We start from the raw sequence: 18,717 nt of genomic DNA, 5'->3' as shown, positions 1-18,717 counted from the left end.
ACCCCTGGGTGATTAGTGCGCTATATAAATCGAAATACATTTACATTTACATAGGTGTGGGGGGCATCTGGGAGTATGCTTTTGTAAAACCAAAACTTTGGTGAATGACTTGCAAAACCGACAGAGGCCGTCACACCTTTTTGTATCTTGATGGTGGTTCCTATCACTGGGTGGGAGGTGATCTCCTAATTTTGCAGACAGTTGTCCATCAGGATGACAAACATAATGTCCTTTGCCACCATGATGGACTATACTCAGTCCACCAAACTCTTAGCCTCTTTTTTGTAGTTTGAAATCTTCCAGTGGTGCGAGCCTCAGGCTGTATCAGAAGAAGTCCTTTAGAAATCTAAAATCTTTCAGCTAAACAGCTCTGCTGACACCCCACCCCCCCCTAGTGCCTTGAAACCCTCACGGGTCCAGAGATCTTGTAAGTCCACAATTGTTCTAAGTCCATCTTTTCAGACTTTCTAAAGGAGTTCTACCTGGTCACTTCTAAGGGTTACAGACCCTCAGAGACAGTCTATTCTCAAAGTCAGGACTCACAACACAAGAGGCCACAAGGCACAGTCCAAGTTCACTTTTACTTGGCCATCTAGTCATTTCAAAAATCGGCCTCTTGCAGCTTGTCTGTCCCTCTACCAACACAGAAAGTCAGCCAACTAACTTTTCCTAGTAAAGTCCAATATGGTTGCAGGTCCTTATGAATCTGGAAGAAGATTGAAATCCATCCAGGTGTGTATAGGCAAATGAGCAGTCCCTTCCTCCTAAACCACACCAAATTGGTTCAAGGACTAGATCCCCCTTCAACTGGAATGATGCCAAGATGGCTACATGGCGCCCTAAGATCAAAGTGTCCTATATTCCCAGGTCTCTATTTTATTAAGTTCCTGAATCTTACCCAATTGTCCTTTCTGAGAGAGGATGAGTCACATTCCTCACACCCAGGTCCTCCTGTCAAACGATCTAAGCCACTGTTTCTGCTCTTGGAGCAGTGTTCACAGCTTATTAAGAGGAAAGCACTGACAGGGGCACATGCTGGCAGGCTACTGATGCTAATTAGTCCACTAGAGCTTCAGAAAAGCAAAGTCACATTTTAAAAAAAGTTACTTTTCCTATCTACTTTTCAAAAACGCAACTGCACCATTGGAGTTGATTTTTTAAAATAAATATTCAAAGCAAGTTTGCTTAACCCAACCCCAACATAGCATAGATAATATTTTAATTAGACTTTTATTTTTCTAATAGGATCAGCTAGAGCCCTGTACAGTGAAAACCTTTTTTTGCAGCCTAGTCACTTTAGCATATGCCCACATAAAATTCTTACTTGTTCCACTTTGAAATACTAGTCACACTACTTTACTGACTACAAGGCCTACTCGGGGTTGCCTATACTCCTTTCACAAAGGGACATTTTGACATGTTCTTCTGCAGGTTTAGGTGCTGTACCAGTCAGGCTACAAATTGGGCAGCTAGCATTTTGCTTTTTTATGCCATTGGGGTATTTTTCTGTACCATATACTATCACCTTACTGGAAAGGTACATATGGCAATGGGGGAATAGCCAGATTTACCATGTTGTAGGGGTACATACACTGGGAATTATTTAGTGCCCAAGTGTGCAGAGTCCAACAAACAGCAATATCAGTCACCACAAAATGGAAGTGATCACCCTAAAGTGGGATTTTTTCACACTGAATAGAGCAATAGTTAGGTTTTGGCAAATACTTTGCATGGCGAGGTGTATGGTGGTTGTTCTGGTTTCAGGTAGCATGTAGTTGGCTAGCATACAGTATTGCACGTTTAATGTTTTGAATAAGGTAACATACCTTCTTCCTCTCATTGACAATACTCAGCTGCCCCTGTGATCCATATTTGCACAATATGAATATGTCAAGGCTGATTTTGATTTAACAAAATGTTCATTTGATTTTCTGTGCTTGACAGGAACTAGGCCCAAACTAGCCCTCAACTCCATTGTATTTCAAATGCAGCCATGATAATGTTCACATGTTTATTCCTCTGTTCAGCACACTTGTAATGCTTTGTATTGGCATCCTGTTCAACATCCAAGGTTTTCCCTGACAATAACTATTCACTTTTGTGACTTCCATTATTTTGTAACTAGTTTGTACTGCTACGTCAATGCGACATTGTTAGAATTGGGCATATTATTATTCAAGATAGGGCCTAATGTTAGAATAGTGGTATTATATTTCTGTATTGTTGTTTGTTAATTATTAGCTACACTTGATCACCTTATGCTCACTTTACAATTTATATTGACTTATATGGGAAATTTACTTACATAAACTATGAAATCCGGATGTGAGTTTTTTGAATTCCCCCTTGTTGGCATGTCTTATGATTTGGACTTGGAATTTTTTTGCATTGACCTCATCCCATTTACTGCTGCATTTGATTGAGCCTTCTGCTTATTCCCTGTGCTGATATATTATGCATGTTGATTCTTTGCTACTTTTTCCTTTTTGTACTGCACCTTATATCATTTCAATAAACCTTTAAGGTATACATTTTACTTCTGACCCTTGAGGATTTGTTTTCCTAAAATGCGTTTCATTGAATGGTGTTTGGGTGCTGTTTTGGAAACATTGCCTTATGAATCCTTGAGGTTTAATGCTGTCCCTGATCCTGGGGAGGCTCTGTATCTGGCAGGATAGCACCAACAGTTTTGGTGGAGAATGCGGGTGCCTAAATAATACCCTAAGATTTCACTGCGTTACTTCCACGAGGCTTTTTGCTGGGGAACGCCCCCCCTGCATACATTATACTTGATGCAGGTATAATGTAGCGCAGGGGTTTACAAAGTGACGTATCTGCTTAGATACGTCACTTTGTATATAGTGCACAACAGGAGGCATGTTTAACGCCACCGATGCGTCACAAAAAGTGATGCATTGGAAGCGAAAACTGATGCAAGGCCTCATAAATGAGACCCACACAATTTATGTTACATTAACAATGACTGTATCCTTTTTTTTAAAACAAAAAATTTAAATGTTATGCTGTCATTTATCATGCTTCGTTGATGATCCATTTTTATGTGATCGAATAAAGTTGAATTTAATTGAATTGTTCCCTCCTAACACAGGTGACCTCAAGTATAAGACCAATTATACATAATTAAATAACAATGTGCGTATGGTGAGGGTATCATTTTTAGAACACCACTGCCAATAATATCAAACCATTCACCAACCTTTGTAAAACCCTTTCCAATGTCATTGAGGCAAACATCAACTGGTTCCATTAATCCCTGCTCCTCTAGAGCCTTTGCTCATGCAAAATATTCGTTAAAATAATATGCAATTATCTATAAACCCACTATTATCTGGTATGAAGGTGCAGCATTGCTGGACCCTCAGCATACAACAAATCACTCCCTTCTTCACTAGGAAAATATCTAAAGAAAGGAAGTTGTATATAATTGTCACATGCATAGCTATAAATGAATCATTATTTTCAGTTAGTGCCCCTACAGTGTTAGAAGCCAAAATATCAACTAAAGTAGACAATAGGAGGAACCAAAACACCAGATAAATAATCACTTCCATCAACACTTAAATAACACCACGATTTGATCTTCTAGGATCCACTGCACTTTTTTCACTCATTTCATTCACTTAATATACTATAGGAAAGGCGATAGCAAGATAGTAGCTTCCCACCCCTTTTCATGGGAGGAGAAAATAAGCACTCTTACCACAAACATAATAAATTCCTCTGAGAGGTAATTCCTCTAAGAGGGGTTCCATACCCCATCAATTCCGCCCCCTCACCTAAAAATAAAACCTGGTGAGGTTTCTGCTGACGTTCTGGGGTGTTTTTAAAACTCAGAATGAACATCAGCTGTTCAGATCCACCAGAGGTGAGCTGTAAACTCACCCAGTATTGGGACTTACAGTTGGACAAATATATTGTATGGCACACGATGGCACCATGTGAATTGCCAGGTCTATAAACAACTTTATATACCGAGGAAAATTGTGTCAATGGTGGGGTAAGATTAGTGTATTGGTATATGTTTAACACCATTTTGGCATTGAGAGTAAATTGAAATTACTCTCCAAAAATCTAAAAATCCTGTTTGATTGCAAAGGAAACCTGTGCCATCCTAACATTGAACAATTAAACGTGATGAAGCATTTCCAAATAATGCTTCCAAATGCTATGACCTATTTATTAAATAATGCTTAACAAAATGTAGTGGTAAATTACTGATTGCTTTTCTGCAATTACCAAACCCTATACATCTGACAAGGTCTAAAAGACTGACAGAGTCTTAATTAAAGCGATGTATCAGGAAAGGTTTTACTGATCTTGTTTCTCAATAAATATATGCACTATAACTTTTGGTGTAACAAAAGTACTCAGCTTTGTACCTTAGTACAGTTTTTGTCACTTAGGGCCTTATTCCCATGTCGGTGGCCCTGCCACTGATAGGCTGTCGGTGGCAGGCCCATCGACATCTACCGGAGCAGCCCGACTGCCGGATTCTGAGCTGGTGGTGGGAGGCATTGGGCAGAGCGCTGCAACCGTAATCTATACAATAGGGGTGATGCCTGCTCGGGCACTGCCGTAGGTTATTACAATGCCTATTTCTCTGACTTTTCATGGTGGTCCAACCGCCATGTAATGGCAGATGGAAAGGGACATTGGCGACCCCTGGCAGGGCACCCGTCCTTCTGGGCCTCCGCATGGAGGTCTGGGGGACACATGGACGTCCTCCCGAAACATCCATGTGCAGTGTGCCAGGCACCACGTGGTGCCTGGCACATGGTGCATGGATGTTTACAAATATGCTTTTTACAATTGCAGCTTGTGCTGCAGTCCGTTTTCATACCACAGCACGAGCTGGAACCGAAAAAGGCTTATTTCTGACCGCCGTCCTGGAGGTCGCACAGGAATATGGGGATTGTCACCACCGACTACTAGTCAGGCGGTTCCTCTTCCATTGTGATGTTGGTCAAACGCTTGTCCGGCAGACATCATTAATGAGCCCCTTAGTCTCAAAAGGATTGACTGTACGTTCACATATACGGTAACTACCAGGGTGCTACACTATCAATTTCAGGAGACCTTATAGACTGAATTAGCCCCCCTCTCTCCCTCTCTTGTCCTCGTCTCTAGTGTTCACTTTGCATAAAATAGGATTTGGGAGCACAGCATGCGCTTTGCATGGTGGATGCATGCTAATGATCCGCGCCCTTGTTGAAACAAGCACCATCACTTCAATCATGGCTGAAAACTCAGGATGCCTGTTCATAATAATAATAATAATATAATTATAATAATATTAATAATAATCATCAACATTTGTATAGCGCACAATCACCCGTTAGGGTCTCTAGGCGCTGGGGGCTTTCGGGAAGATTGAGCAAGCTATTGCCCAGAGTCACATGGTGCTGGGCTAACCTGCCGCCGGAGCCGGGGATCGAACCCTGATCCCCAGATTCCAGCGCCAGTCGCCCTGGCAGCGGCGCCACACCTCTCCCACCTGCTCATTAATGAGGGTCACACATCTGGAGCTTTTTGCGAAAATGAGAACACTTGGAAAGAAAGATATAGATTAAAATATAACTGTTAGGCACAAGCCTATTCAACCTGCACATATTCCTTGTCGCTTCTTATTAAAAAACTGATTTATAAAAGTGCAACATCGGTGTTTCGTAACAACCTCAAATTACACGTGTTAACCATTCATTCATATCAGTTGATGTTTTCTAGAGGGACTAAATTAAAACTCTACTGGCAGTGGTGCTGGAACAATTTTCAGATCGGAGGTGCTGCCACTAATGTAACCTCACTGAGGTCAGAGGATTTGTGAAAAGTTAAAGGGCTAACTGAGGCAAATGAGCCACCTCCATCAGCAGGAGAATGGTAGGGTTTTAGTATGCTTCCAGAAGTGCATTTTACAGCACATTGTCCCAAATATCGGAGTAAGGTGTGGACTGGGAGTTGGAATCTCACATTTACAGAGAGCATATTTTCCATTGACATTTCCCCTTGAAATGGCCATCAAATTAGCAACAGACATGCAGTTTTACTGCTCAACCAATACGGCACCCTAACAACACATGGAAATTTGGTATATATGCATATTTCTCCCGCAAGTAAAGAATTTTGATACTATTAAATATGTGTTTCCATCCCACTTCAGGATTGAAAATAAGTCTCTCACTTGCAACCTGTATATTTTTTTATTAGTTGACTTTTATCTTCAAAAAGTCATTTGCACTTTACTTTCTGTTGCAATATTTTTAAATATATAAAGTTCATTTAAAGGTATTGAAATTATGTTGTGTGTTAGAAAACATTTTATATGCTGCAGCGTGCTCCTGCCACACTGTAGGTATCCCAGGAACAGGGGCGCAACAGAGGCCTCTGCCGCCCCTGCAGTGCAGGCAGCCCCCAAGGTTTCATGGGGCCCCCCTTAAGCTCAAAGCCAGCTAATATCTGTGTGCTCTGGGAGAATTATAGACCCCCCCATCACATTATCCAGGGAGATGGGATCATGATGCCTTATGCCACTGCCCAGGAGGATTGTCACTTGTTTGAAAAGTTCTGTCACTTTGTATTATTAGAAAAGAAGATTGAACAGCAGTTTCAGTATAACAACATAATAAACAGAAGATTATTAGAAGACATTTTCTGACATTTGACCTCTGTCTTATGCACAATGTAAGAAATTGGGTTATTGGTTGAGGGGGGTGGAAGCCCCTCTCAGGCAATATCCACAAACCTCGTGATGGTGAACCACAAACGTCACTAACCTAACCTCTGTTCAACCCTGTGGTAGCTTGGCACAAACAACTCAGGCTTAACTTAGAGGCCATGTGGAAAGTATGTATGCAGCACACAAACAGAAATATCGTGAAAATGTGAAACAAGGTAAAATCCCGAAATAATTTAGAAAAATAGAGCACATTTCAATATATAAATGACAAACAAAGCGCCAACTGTGGTTATCTGGTGACAAATTCAGGCCAACTGTGATGGGGAGCATGGGCCGGATACAGGTACCAGGTTAGTGAGAGCTGTATCTTATGTCCTTGATACAACGGTTTGGAAGCTCATCGTCGGTGCCGAGCTGCACGGTGCTGTGTTGAGCTGTGTTGCACTGAGTTGGTTCCAAACATTGGCGGGCACATAATTCTCATTCTCTCTTTGCATCTACATAAAATCCAATACCAATTTGTGATTTGAAGTTTATTGTGAAAAATTACTTTGAAGCAAACTTCATCACCAAATTAAGTGAATGCGCTGATAAGTAAAATGTTAGATAAGGGCATCTTTCAATAGGAAAATATTTATGTTTTTTGGGTAGAGCTTGCATTATACTCACAGATTGTAACCTCTTAATGTAAAATACTTTCTAGGAGTAATACCTAATTTATACCCTATAGCTTAACTTAAGCAGCAGGGTGTTCCTCCTAGACTATGTATGTAAAAAAAATTATTGTAATGTAAAGAGGATTTGTAGAGTGCTGCTTGTTACCTGTGGGGGTATCCAGGCACTGAGTAGGTGAGTGTAGGCATGTGGTGATGCTGGACCTTAATAGACACAGTTTCATTGTTTCCTCAAGAACACTAACTGAATACCCAGGTCTTCACCTTCTTATGAAATTCAAGACGTGAGGAGGAGCCCCTCATGTGTTTTTGGGGAGGCCGTTACAGGATTTGACAGCTTGGTAAGAGAGTAATTGGCCTCCCATTCTGCTTTTGTGGAAGTGGGGGGGTGTACGAGTGAGAGTGATGCTGAGCAAAGTTGTCTGGAGGGTTGGTGGAAGTGAAGCCGGTGATTGTGGCATGTTTTGTACTGACGTGTGAGAAGTTTGAACTGGCAGCACTTCTGGATGGTTAGTCAGTGGAGCGCTCTAAGGAGTGGTGTGGTGTGGTTCGGAGCAAGACGTCGAAGGACAAGTCTGGCCATTATGTTTTGGATGGTTTGCAGTCTTGAAGAAGATGGGTTGGATGCCAGCTTAGAGTGCATTGCTGTTGTCCAATTTGCTTGTGATTGGGGCCTGCAAGATGGTACATCTGGTATCCAGTGGGAGCCACTTGAAGATTTTACTTAATATGCAATGGATGTGGAAGCATGGGGAGGTGATGGCATTGACCTGGCACTTCAGGATGAGAGTGGTGTCCGGGATGAGGCTTAGATTTCTACTGTGGTCGGCTGGTGTGGGTCCAAAATCGGTAGGCCACCAAGGGGAGCTCTTATTCCCAAATATCAGCACTTCGATTTTGTCGGTGTTGAGCTTGATGCAGTTTTCTTTCTTCGAGTTGTCTGGCCCTGCATTGTTTGAAGTCTAACTTGGTGGTGACAGTGTTGTTGGAGAGGGAAAAACGTTGCTGGGTGTTGTCGGCGTCAGAGATGATGTTGATTCCATCAGATCTGATGATGATTGCCAGAGGAGTCATGTATATATTGAAAAGGGTGGGGCTGAGTGATGATCTCTGTAAGACTCCGCAGATGAGGTCCTTATGTTCTGATGTGAACAGCGTGAGCCTGACTCATTGTGTTCTTCAGGAGAGGAAGGAAGCTATCCATTCTGCAGTACACATAGAAAGAGCAAATCACCATTAAGGGATGTTTTGTGCAGGAAGGTATTCCTTCCTGCACAAAAACAGTCACCCCTACAATGCAAGCACCCATGCACCATAGTGCAAGGGTGCCTGCAGTGGCGCACGGCTGCTGTTTTAGCACTGGTGCAGGGGAGAGCACAGGGGTGTGCCATATTCCTGTAAATACGGCGCATCCCTGCGCTTTTTAAATGATGCAGTTCGGTACAACAAATTGCGTGCAGCGCCATGCTGTATCATTTCCTTGTAAATATCCCCCGGGGTCTATTCTGTTTTAGTTTAAATGAAAGTCAACACACTAATTTCCCTAGAAGGTTTGGTCACCTTCACAATGTTAAAGAGATCTATAGCACTGTGGATTAACCTGTTGTTTCGAGAGTTCTGTGACTCATTATGAGAAAATTCTTAAATTATTCCTGAGGTATTTTGTTTGTGCAAGCTGTCACATGACTCTTGTATATTTAGCATCACCATGAATAGCTCTCATCACTCTAGCTAGATCAGACATCACTGGGAAGCCCTTTGTCTGGTGGTCATGCACTCTAAAAACCCAGCGAATAGAATAGAATCCAATCACTTTTCATTACAGTGCTCTCACAATCCAGCACCTGAGAACCACACAACCTCCCCATCCTCCTCATTTTACTGTCACAAACATCTGGTTCACATTGCAACCGTGGCCAAAAAGGAGCTGCAACAGTATTACCACCACGTATATGTTCAACTGAAAATACATACTTGTGTAATTTACACACCAATTTAGCTATGCCCTAAGAAACCTCTCCTGCACCCTCACTTTCAAGGATGTTCACTGGTGGCGTGTGGTCAGTACAAATCAGGAAAGTTCTGTGCCACAGCAATCTTTTGAACTTGCTAACTTCTCACACACCTTCAGTAAATTCAACTCTGAGTTTGCATCATGCAAAGGCCAATGTGCAGGTGGCCCCTTTCCAACCTCAGTGATAACATCTCCCAATACCTTATGGCTACTATCTGCTGTTATTATAGATTTTAATGTCTTAGTGAAGGATTTCAGGGGTGGTGCCTTTGGAAATCTTTTTTTACAGCTCCTCTATGCTGGTCTCACAATCCTCACTCCACACAAAGGCAGTGCCATTCTATATAACGCTTCTCATTGGTTCAACCTTGTCGGGGCAGCCCTGCATAAATCTCGAGTGAACATTGCACATCTGCAGCTTCTCTCTGGTTCTCAGCCAAGAGTGTCCTTGTGATGGCAGACATCAAGGACGGCTTGGGAACAACACCGCCTGCACTGATGATGTCGCCAATTGACTCCACGCTGGGCTACATGAGCCTGCATTTGTCTTTCTTGAGTGTTAATCAACTGTCTTGAATTCGTCATAGCACTCCTATAACTTGGCAATGTGTTTCTCAGCTGTCATGTAGCATGATGTTGTAAGACACCCACTCCTTCCATGCTTTCAAAATATTCATGGCTTTCAAATGTCAGCAGATGCTGAGTTCAATCCGAAAGCACACACATTTGCCTGGCACTAGATATCTGTAGTACATAATGTCTCCTCCTGATGATGCTGAAAGTAATATCAAAGGGAATTTCCATTCTTCTTTTTGCCTCTATCTATACATCCCATTATTAATCCTCGTCATACTCCTCTACAGGTGCTACAATGTAAAACACATGTCTCCCTTATGCCCCAGTTGCACAAAAGGTCTTGCTTCATTTCTGCACCATATTCCATTTCAGATATTGAGATACTAGATGCATCCCAAAACGTTGCATTCATAGACTCCTGTAAGAAATTAGGTTAATCGTTGAGAGAGGTGAGAGGTGAGAGTCCTCCTCAAGTAATAAATACACTCCTTGTCAAGGTGAACCACAACATTCTCAAAATAAACTTGTGCTTAACCGTAACTTGGTCAGGCTTAACTTAGAGGCAATGTGTAAACTAGGGGCCTCATTTATGAGAAATGGCGCAACGCTGCGTGAAAGCAGCGATGCGTCACTTCTCAGTGCACACTCCTTGCGTCATGATTGATGCGCCATATTTATAATATGACGCATCATTGCGCAAGGAGTTACAGATACGTCAGTATTTCTGGCGTATCTGTAGGCGCAAAAGTGATGCATTGCTGGAGTGTGTCAGAAAAGTGACGCAACTCCAGCAATGTGTACTTTCACATGGGCAAGTCCCATGTTTTTAGTGCCTGCGTCAGTCTTACGCCTGCCATGGAGCAGGCGTAAGATTTTGACGCATTAGCGGCCAAGAAATGGCGCAGTGAAATCTTACAGATTTTACTGTGTCACTTCCATGACCCTTTCTTGCGTCAAAACGCCCCCCTTGCATACATCATACCTGGCGCAGGTATAATGTGGCGCAGGGACTTACAAAGTGACGCATCTACCTAGATGCATCACTTGTAAGTATGGCACAACAAGGCTCATTTTTTACGCCACTGATGCGTCACAAAAAGTGACGCACCAGCAACGTTAAAGTGACGCACAGCCTCATAAATGAGGCCCTATGTGTGCAGCACTCAAAGAGTGATAAAGGGAAATCCCTGCAAAAAACAAAATCACAAACAGATTTAGGAACATATATTGATAAACAAAAATGTATTCAATACATTTTGTATATGCATGCATTAAATACAATGACACCGAAATGCTGAAATCCAATCAAAAATACTGGAGTTATGATTTTTTACCGTTTCAGGTGAAATAGCACTAAAATGCCATGGGCACTGGCTGTTTGAAGCAAAAAGCAAGTCGTCATCAGAACTTTATTTAGGTAAGAGACTTGGAGAACCGTGTTGACATGTGGAGCCCACTCACGGTCACGAAGAGCCTCAGACTTCTGTATTTTCAGCTTTAGCTTGGGTTTGAAGTCAGAAGATTACACTTTGATGCCAGGTAAGGATCCAGGCCTTGGGGGCACCTCTTGGTAATCAGTACACACTCCAGAAGAGGCCAGTAGTAGGGCTCAGGCAGGTGCAGGCAAAGCTTGTCAGCTGGACAGTTGCAGGAAAGGGCTCTAAAAGTTTATTGTGTCCCTGTAGCTTAAACAGAACATCAGCCAACTGACCCTTCAGATCCCTTATTGGAATCCTGGTTTTAAGGCAAGCACATTCACTCTTCCTTTTTTAGACAGCAAGTCAGTGCCATTTCTGAATCTTTTACAGGCCCAGGAGTGTTTGTGTAGGACCAAGTTATCCTGACAGACCTGTGAACTGTCCTCCACAATCTAAGTAAGGCCCTAAGTATTTATGACTGGAGGGCTATGTGACAGAGAGGGCATAGTCCTGATATGATAATTGACTTAGATTCCATGTTAAACGCCTAAACTGAGGTAGATAGATAGATAGATAGATAGATAGATAGATAGATAGATAGATAGATAGATAGAAGGATAGATGGATAGATAGATAGATAGATAGATAGATAGATAGATAGATAGATAGATAGATAGATAGATAGATAGATAGATAGATAGATAGATAGATAGATAGATAGATAGATAGATAGATAGATAGATAGATAGATAGATAGATAGATAGATAGATAGATAGATAGATAGATAGATAGATAGATAGATAGATAGATAGATAGATAGAGCATTTATAGAGCCGACTGAACCGTTAATGTTGCCAATAGGGACTGATGATAACAAATCAATCAAATAAAAGTGCAGGTAAAAAATTTAGGAATTTACAGGTGTAACTCAAGAAGAATTAACAAGTTAAAAATGTAACTAGCAACACGTCGCAAACATGAAAAATATTGGATAAGGTAGTCAGGTGATGTTCAGAAAAACTTTTTTCTATAAGAAGCAACAGAAAACAACAACTTAATGTTAGTCTGTTTAAAATGTATTAAGTCATCGAAAAACTTTGAAGTTTTCTTGTACAAATACTGCTAGAACCTGAAGGCCAAGCTAGATAGGCTAGTGAAAAGAAGTACAACTGACTAATGTAAGTACTTAATTTAATGCGTCCCATCTCGGCAGCTCCCAGGCAGCAACTGCCGAAACAGAAACATTCTATGTTCAACGCAGGGAACCAGGCACTCTATGTTCCACACAGGGAACCAGCACTAAACATTTCAAAACAGATCCCCGACACCCTCTCCCTTCCTTCACAATATAACAAAGAAAACAATTGGAACAAATGTTCACCAACAGGGCAACACAACGTAATCAAAGCATAACATAATCACAAAACATAGTCAACTCATAACATAATCTTGAAACTTGACAGGTGCGGCTCTCGCCCTGGATGGAATACTCCTGGAAGTGATGTGATCTGGACAAGCACTCTTTCTGGAATGAATTTCATTAGGAAAAGAATGACCAGAATGAACAGGAGTTGCATCGGTAGAAGAATCAAAATGAACACCCATCTTCCCTCCAACATACACGATTTTGGAATGAGGAACCACAGAAATAGCACATTTATTCCATATTTTACCGTTCTCTAGCACCATCACACAGTCTTTCACTCCTCTGACCTTCCCTGGAGCTGAGAACCGAGAAGTCCCCTTGCAAACAAAACCAGGCTTCTTGATTCTCACCCAATCATCAAAACAAACAGGATAAACTTTCTTGGAAGCAGTAGCATATTTTGACTGTGCTGTCGCTCTCACATCCGCTAACTTGCCAAGTTTACATTGATCAATCTGTGTCCTAGACATTCAATCTTTATTTAATTTGGATCCTGCAACCCCTGAGAAGAGTGAATGGGGACATGATGGTAATCCTGACCGCCCACAACATGTCGGCAATAGCCATTTTCTAGTGCATACCGTTTACCAAAGCCAATTGCAATTAATCCTTGATAACACGATTCATGCGTTCAACAAGACCATTGCTGCGGGGGTGATAATGAGAAGTTAAAACATGTTTGATGCCATGCTCCCTAAGAAAATGTTGCATTTCTGAGGAAACCAGCTGGGTGCCATTATCAGTTATCAGTTCCTTTGGAAACCCTTCACGGAGGAACACTTCCATAAAATGTTTTATTATGGATGAGGAATTAACACACTCCACAAACTTGACCTCCGGCCACTTAGACATATAGGCTACCAAAACTAGTGCGTACAACGGAGAACTCCCTGTGATACTAAAAAGACCAGCGACATCAAAAGCAAGTTCACACCAAGGTAAATCCTTCACAACAATGGGATCAAAAGGAGAGGGATGGGTAACCTGGGACTTGTTACTTAAAACACATGCGCAACAATCCCTGACGTAGTGTTCAATGGATCTGTCCACCCCAGGCCACCAAAACGCCTCTATGACTCCATGATGTCATAGGTAATTTTAGGAAGTGCTCAGCTGCATGGCAATTGCCCAAAAAAGAGATCGACATACGGTTTCCGAGTGGCCACATTACACATTAGCCACTTTAACCAGTCCTGCATTTTAGCCAACAGCACTTTGCTGATGGCGCTTTTAATTCAATAGAGGTATCTATCCCAGAATCCATAACGCTACTGCAAGGATCAAGAACAAAAGCAGATTTTAACCAACTCCATGGTTTGAAGATCTCATTCGCAATTTTGGATTCTGTGAAAAAATTATTTGGAATACTGCTTTATATGGAACCACATTGTATATCTTGTGAATATTTTTTGATTATGTTTCGTACATTGTAATGTGATGCGTTAGTAGTGCACTGGGCATTCTAGGATACATCTCTGGGTATTTCTTTTTCTATTTTCAGAATCATGTCATTCAAATGTAAAATTTTAAAGTTTTGAACATTTAAACTGTTAAAATAGAGACTGTAATCCCTTTTACCTTACCCTTGTCCCGTCATTTATCGTAAGGGGTATTTTAGAAAGTATAAGCTTTGCAGTGCCAAGTACACACATAAACTCCAGCCTCGCTCCGGAGGCCTGCCACCGAAGCTGCGGCGACTCCCAGGGCTCGGCAATTAAAGTTTATTTAAAGCTGCCTTGTGTGTCTCTTTTTGCCTTTTTCCCGCCAAGGGGGTAATTGCCGGAATGTCAACCGCTAAATAGATTTATTACCGGGTTGCCAAACCTGCTGTTGTTTGGTTATGTTATGTTAGAGATTGTTTATATAGCGCCTATCACCGCCGGTCTCTAAGCGCTTAACAGAAGAACATAACACACTGGACCCCCAAACCCTTCGCTTTTCCACCACTTAAACTAGAGTCAGTGCCTTTCTGAATAAATGGGTTTTCAGTTTTTTTCTAAAGGGTAGTAGCTGTGATTCTTCCTTCAGAAAGGCCGGGAGCTCATTCCACAGTTGCGGGAGAAGCAGAGACAGGGCCCTACCTCCCCTGGTTTTTAGTTTGAATCTGGGTTGGGTCAAATTGAAAGTTTTTCCTGAGCGCAGAGGTCTGCCAGAAACATACCTCTTCAGATGTTGCTTAATGTACTCTGGGGCTTTCCCAAAGAGTGCCTTATGGGCCACACAGAGACATTTGAACTGAACTCGAAATTTCACTGGTAGCCAGTGCAGCTTTTGAAGCAGGGGAGTTGCGTACGAGTTTCTGGGCAGGGAGTAGATCAGCCTTGCTGCGTCGTTCTGTACCACCTGCAGCTTCCTCAAAAGCTTCTGTGGCAGGCCGAGATATAAGGCGTTGCCATAGTCAAGTCTCGAGATTACTGTGGCAGATATGATCGATTGCAGGGTGGAGGCTGATAAGATGGGGACTAGCTTTCGTAATTGCCTCAACACGCCTATGCAAGCGCCAACCACAGCTGAAACTTGAGGGGCCATCGAGAGGTCTGCGTCGATCCTCAGCCCCAGGCTTTTTACCACTAACCCAGGAGAAGGAGTGGTTCCCAACTCTGGGGGCCAATACAGGTCACTCCAGGGATTCTCCCGGTTACTGATCACCAGCACCTCCGTTTTGTCAGCATTCACTTTCAACAGATTGTTAGTCATCCAGTTGACCGTGAAACTGAGCAGGTTCCTCACTGATTCCTGGGCCTCTTTAGTGTCTTCCAGCTGAACCAATAGCTGGGTATCGTCTGCTTAATTGAAGATTTCGCAGTTCCTACGCATGAGCTCCTCCACCAACGGTTGTAGATAGATATTGAAAAGCAAGGGGGATAGAGCCGACCCCTGGGGCACCCCCCAAGTCACATCGCTGATCCCAGACAACTGGTCTCCCAGCTGCACCCTCTGAGTTCGTCCCGACAGGAAGGATTCCAGCCACTTAAACACCTGGCCTGTGATCCCCAACTTTGCGATACGGTCCAGCAAGATGGTGTGGCTGACCGTATCAAAAGCCGCCGATAAGTCTAAGAGAATCAGGGCGCATGGCTGTTTATTGTCTGCCCTGACTCTCAGCTCATCGGCGACCGAGGCCATGACTAGTTCTGTACTGTGTTGGGGCCGAAACCCAGCCTGCCTGGCATGAAGGAGATGGTGTTACTCCAGATGACCGGCTAATGTGCCCAGGACGTGTTTTTCTAGGATCTTGCTCAGGAATGGTAGCGAGATAGGCCTATAGTTTTTTAAGGCTTTCGTGTCCGTACCTGCTTTCTTTAGAAGTGGGGAGACCCTAGCTTCCATCATCTGAGTTGGAAGATAGCCTGCTTTCAGTGAGTTGTTCAATAGACTCAGCACCTGGGACTGGATGCCTGGCAGGGCCATTTTAAAAATTTTTGGGGGGCATGGATCTATGTTAGAGCCTGATTTAATTTGTCCAACAAGTTCTGCTAAGCGCTTGTCGTCGATGGGGGGGGAAACTGTTCATAGTCCTAGACGGCGCCTGAGCAACCTGACTGGGCAGCATGGTTGTAACAGGCCGTGCGTTGATATCAGTAATGATATCCTGTACCTTCCGAAGAAAGAAATTTTGGAAGGAGTCACAGTCTGGTTGATCGCACATAGAAATTTTCCCCTCCCGTTGCGTGAGTTCCCTTAATATCGTGAAGGTCTCTCGCTGTATGTTTATCGCCTCCCTAATTCTTCCCTCATAGAAAGCTGACTTTCTCTCCAAGATGTCTGCCTTATATTTTGAGAGTAGGGTTTTGAAGGCTTCAGCCTCTATTTGACAGTAATGTAGTCTCCACCTTCTCTCTGCCTTACGAAGGGCTTGCTTCTTCTCTTTCAATGAGGCATCGAACCATGGCGCTCCCTTCCCTTTGGATCTAGTCTTCTCCATCTGCTCAGGGACCAGTTTATCCAGAGCGGCGAGCATCCAGGTCTTTAACACCCTAGCATCCTGATCCAAATTAATACCACTCATTTTTTGGGGGGTGGAAGAGAGCAGGGCAATTAGGGGGTCGGCCTCAACCTTATTCCAAGGTCGAACTTTCCTCCGTGAATTATTAGAGGCAGCCAGCACGGGGTCACCAGGAACCCAGCACTTTATCATAGAGTGGTCCGACCAAATGCAGGGACTAACCTCAGTTATTTCTGTCTTAGGCAATGTGTGGCCCTTCACATGAGTGGGGCCCACTACTAGCTGTTGTAGGTTGAGCACCGAGAGATTAGCTTCAAACTCCATCTCAGTAGGGTCTCTGGGTACCTTGTCCCAGTGGTAATTAAAATGGCCTACCACCAGAAGGGACTTATATCTGGAAGCCAAATCTGTCAGAAGCTCAAAAAGGATACCATTGAAATCCGGTGAGCTCTGCGGCGGGCGATATACTACCAGTATCACAATGCATGAGGATTTAAGTGAGACTTTAATCCCTAACAGCTCTGCGCAGGCACAATTTTCTGCTATGATCTGTTTTACTGCAAGACATTTTTTGAACAAAAAGGCCACACCTCCCCCTTTACAGTCATTTGGGCGATTATACCAAATCGCATCATACTCAGGAGGTAGGGCAGCCAGAATGTCTGGCGTAGATGCTGTGCCGAGCCATGTCTCTGAGAGGGCAAGAATATCAACTTCACCATCCAGCAGTAGGGAAAAGACCTCTAGGTGATGCTTTTGCAAAGAGCCCGTGTTAAGTGTCGCTATTTTTAGGCCGTGTGACTGCCGGGAAGTGAGTATAGGGTGAATCCTGGAGCCTATACCTGTTGTCTGCACCAAGGCTTCAGCTTGTAGATTAGCCAACGTTACCTCATCTAGTCCAGTGGAATCTGTCTTTAGGGCCCAGAGGGCGTCAGGCGAGTAAGTGCGGGTTGGAGCAGAGTTTTTGGCCCCTGGGCCCGTCCTGGCCCTGGCCCGGACGGGCACAGACGGGCTTTCCTCTGGCACTCCTCCGGCGCGCTGCTGCGCGCGATCGCTGCGCGCTTGCATACTAGTGAATTTATATAATATGTGGCTAAAAGCACTCGCAAAGACTAGCCCGCTTACCCCCAAAACGTGGTGTCAACGTCTCTAGACCACACCCAAGATGGCGGACGGGCGTGAGGCGGCGAGGGAATCACCGAAATGGTGAGATGTGCTTCAATTTACTATTATGGTGCAAGCAATGCAAAAGATGGGGTTCTAGGTATGCTAGTCCCAGTACGGGCCACTACCGAGCCTAAAATTGGAAATCTGGACGGATGGATTTACCACGGATCCAGAAATGTGAGACAAGCCGAGAAGGCAAGATCACCTTTCCTCTCTCTCAAGCTCTCGATGAAAATAGCTAGCTTTAGGATTAATTTCCTGAATACATCTGGCAAGGCACCAGTCTAATGAAACGGCTGCTTAGAATTATTGCATGACTGCCATTTGTAAAGGCATCGTTCATCATACATAATGTGCAAATACATTGAAAATACATTTTAAGGCGCACCGCATGTTGTTGTTTACAGACAGGCTTTCCTGGAAAGGAGAGTCCATAATGTGTCATGCAGTAGCAGAAATAGTTGATATTATCTCATTGCATAACCTACCAGAAATATAAACAAGCATTTGCAATGCAATAGTTCTCGCATTTGCGAGAGTTTGAGCTATTGGCATTGTAAATGATAATGCCTTTTATTTCTGTTTTAAAAACCAACACATAACTAAAATGCATTTTCATTTACAATATCAAAAGCTCAAACTCTTGCAATTGCGAGACCTATTGCATTGCAAATGCTTGTTCAAATTGCATGAAGGCCAGCACAGAACAGACAAATGGAAAAAACCAAGCCTAATGATGATGACAAACCTGAGATGCTGTTAGTTGGCATTCAAAGAGAGTTCAGCCTTCTTGGGTTCTAC

This window comes from Lissotriton helveticus, chromosome 2_2 (genome assembly GCF_964261635.1).
Source record: "Lissotriton helveticus chromosome 2_2, aLisHel1.1, whole genome shotgun sequence".
Lineage (NCBI taxonomy): Eukaryota > Metazoa > Chordata > Amphibia > Caudata > Salamandridae > Lissotriton > Lissotriton helveticus.
This window is presented reverse-complemented; position numbering follows the sequence as displayed.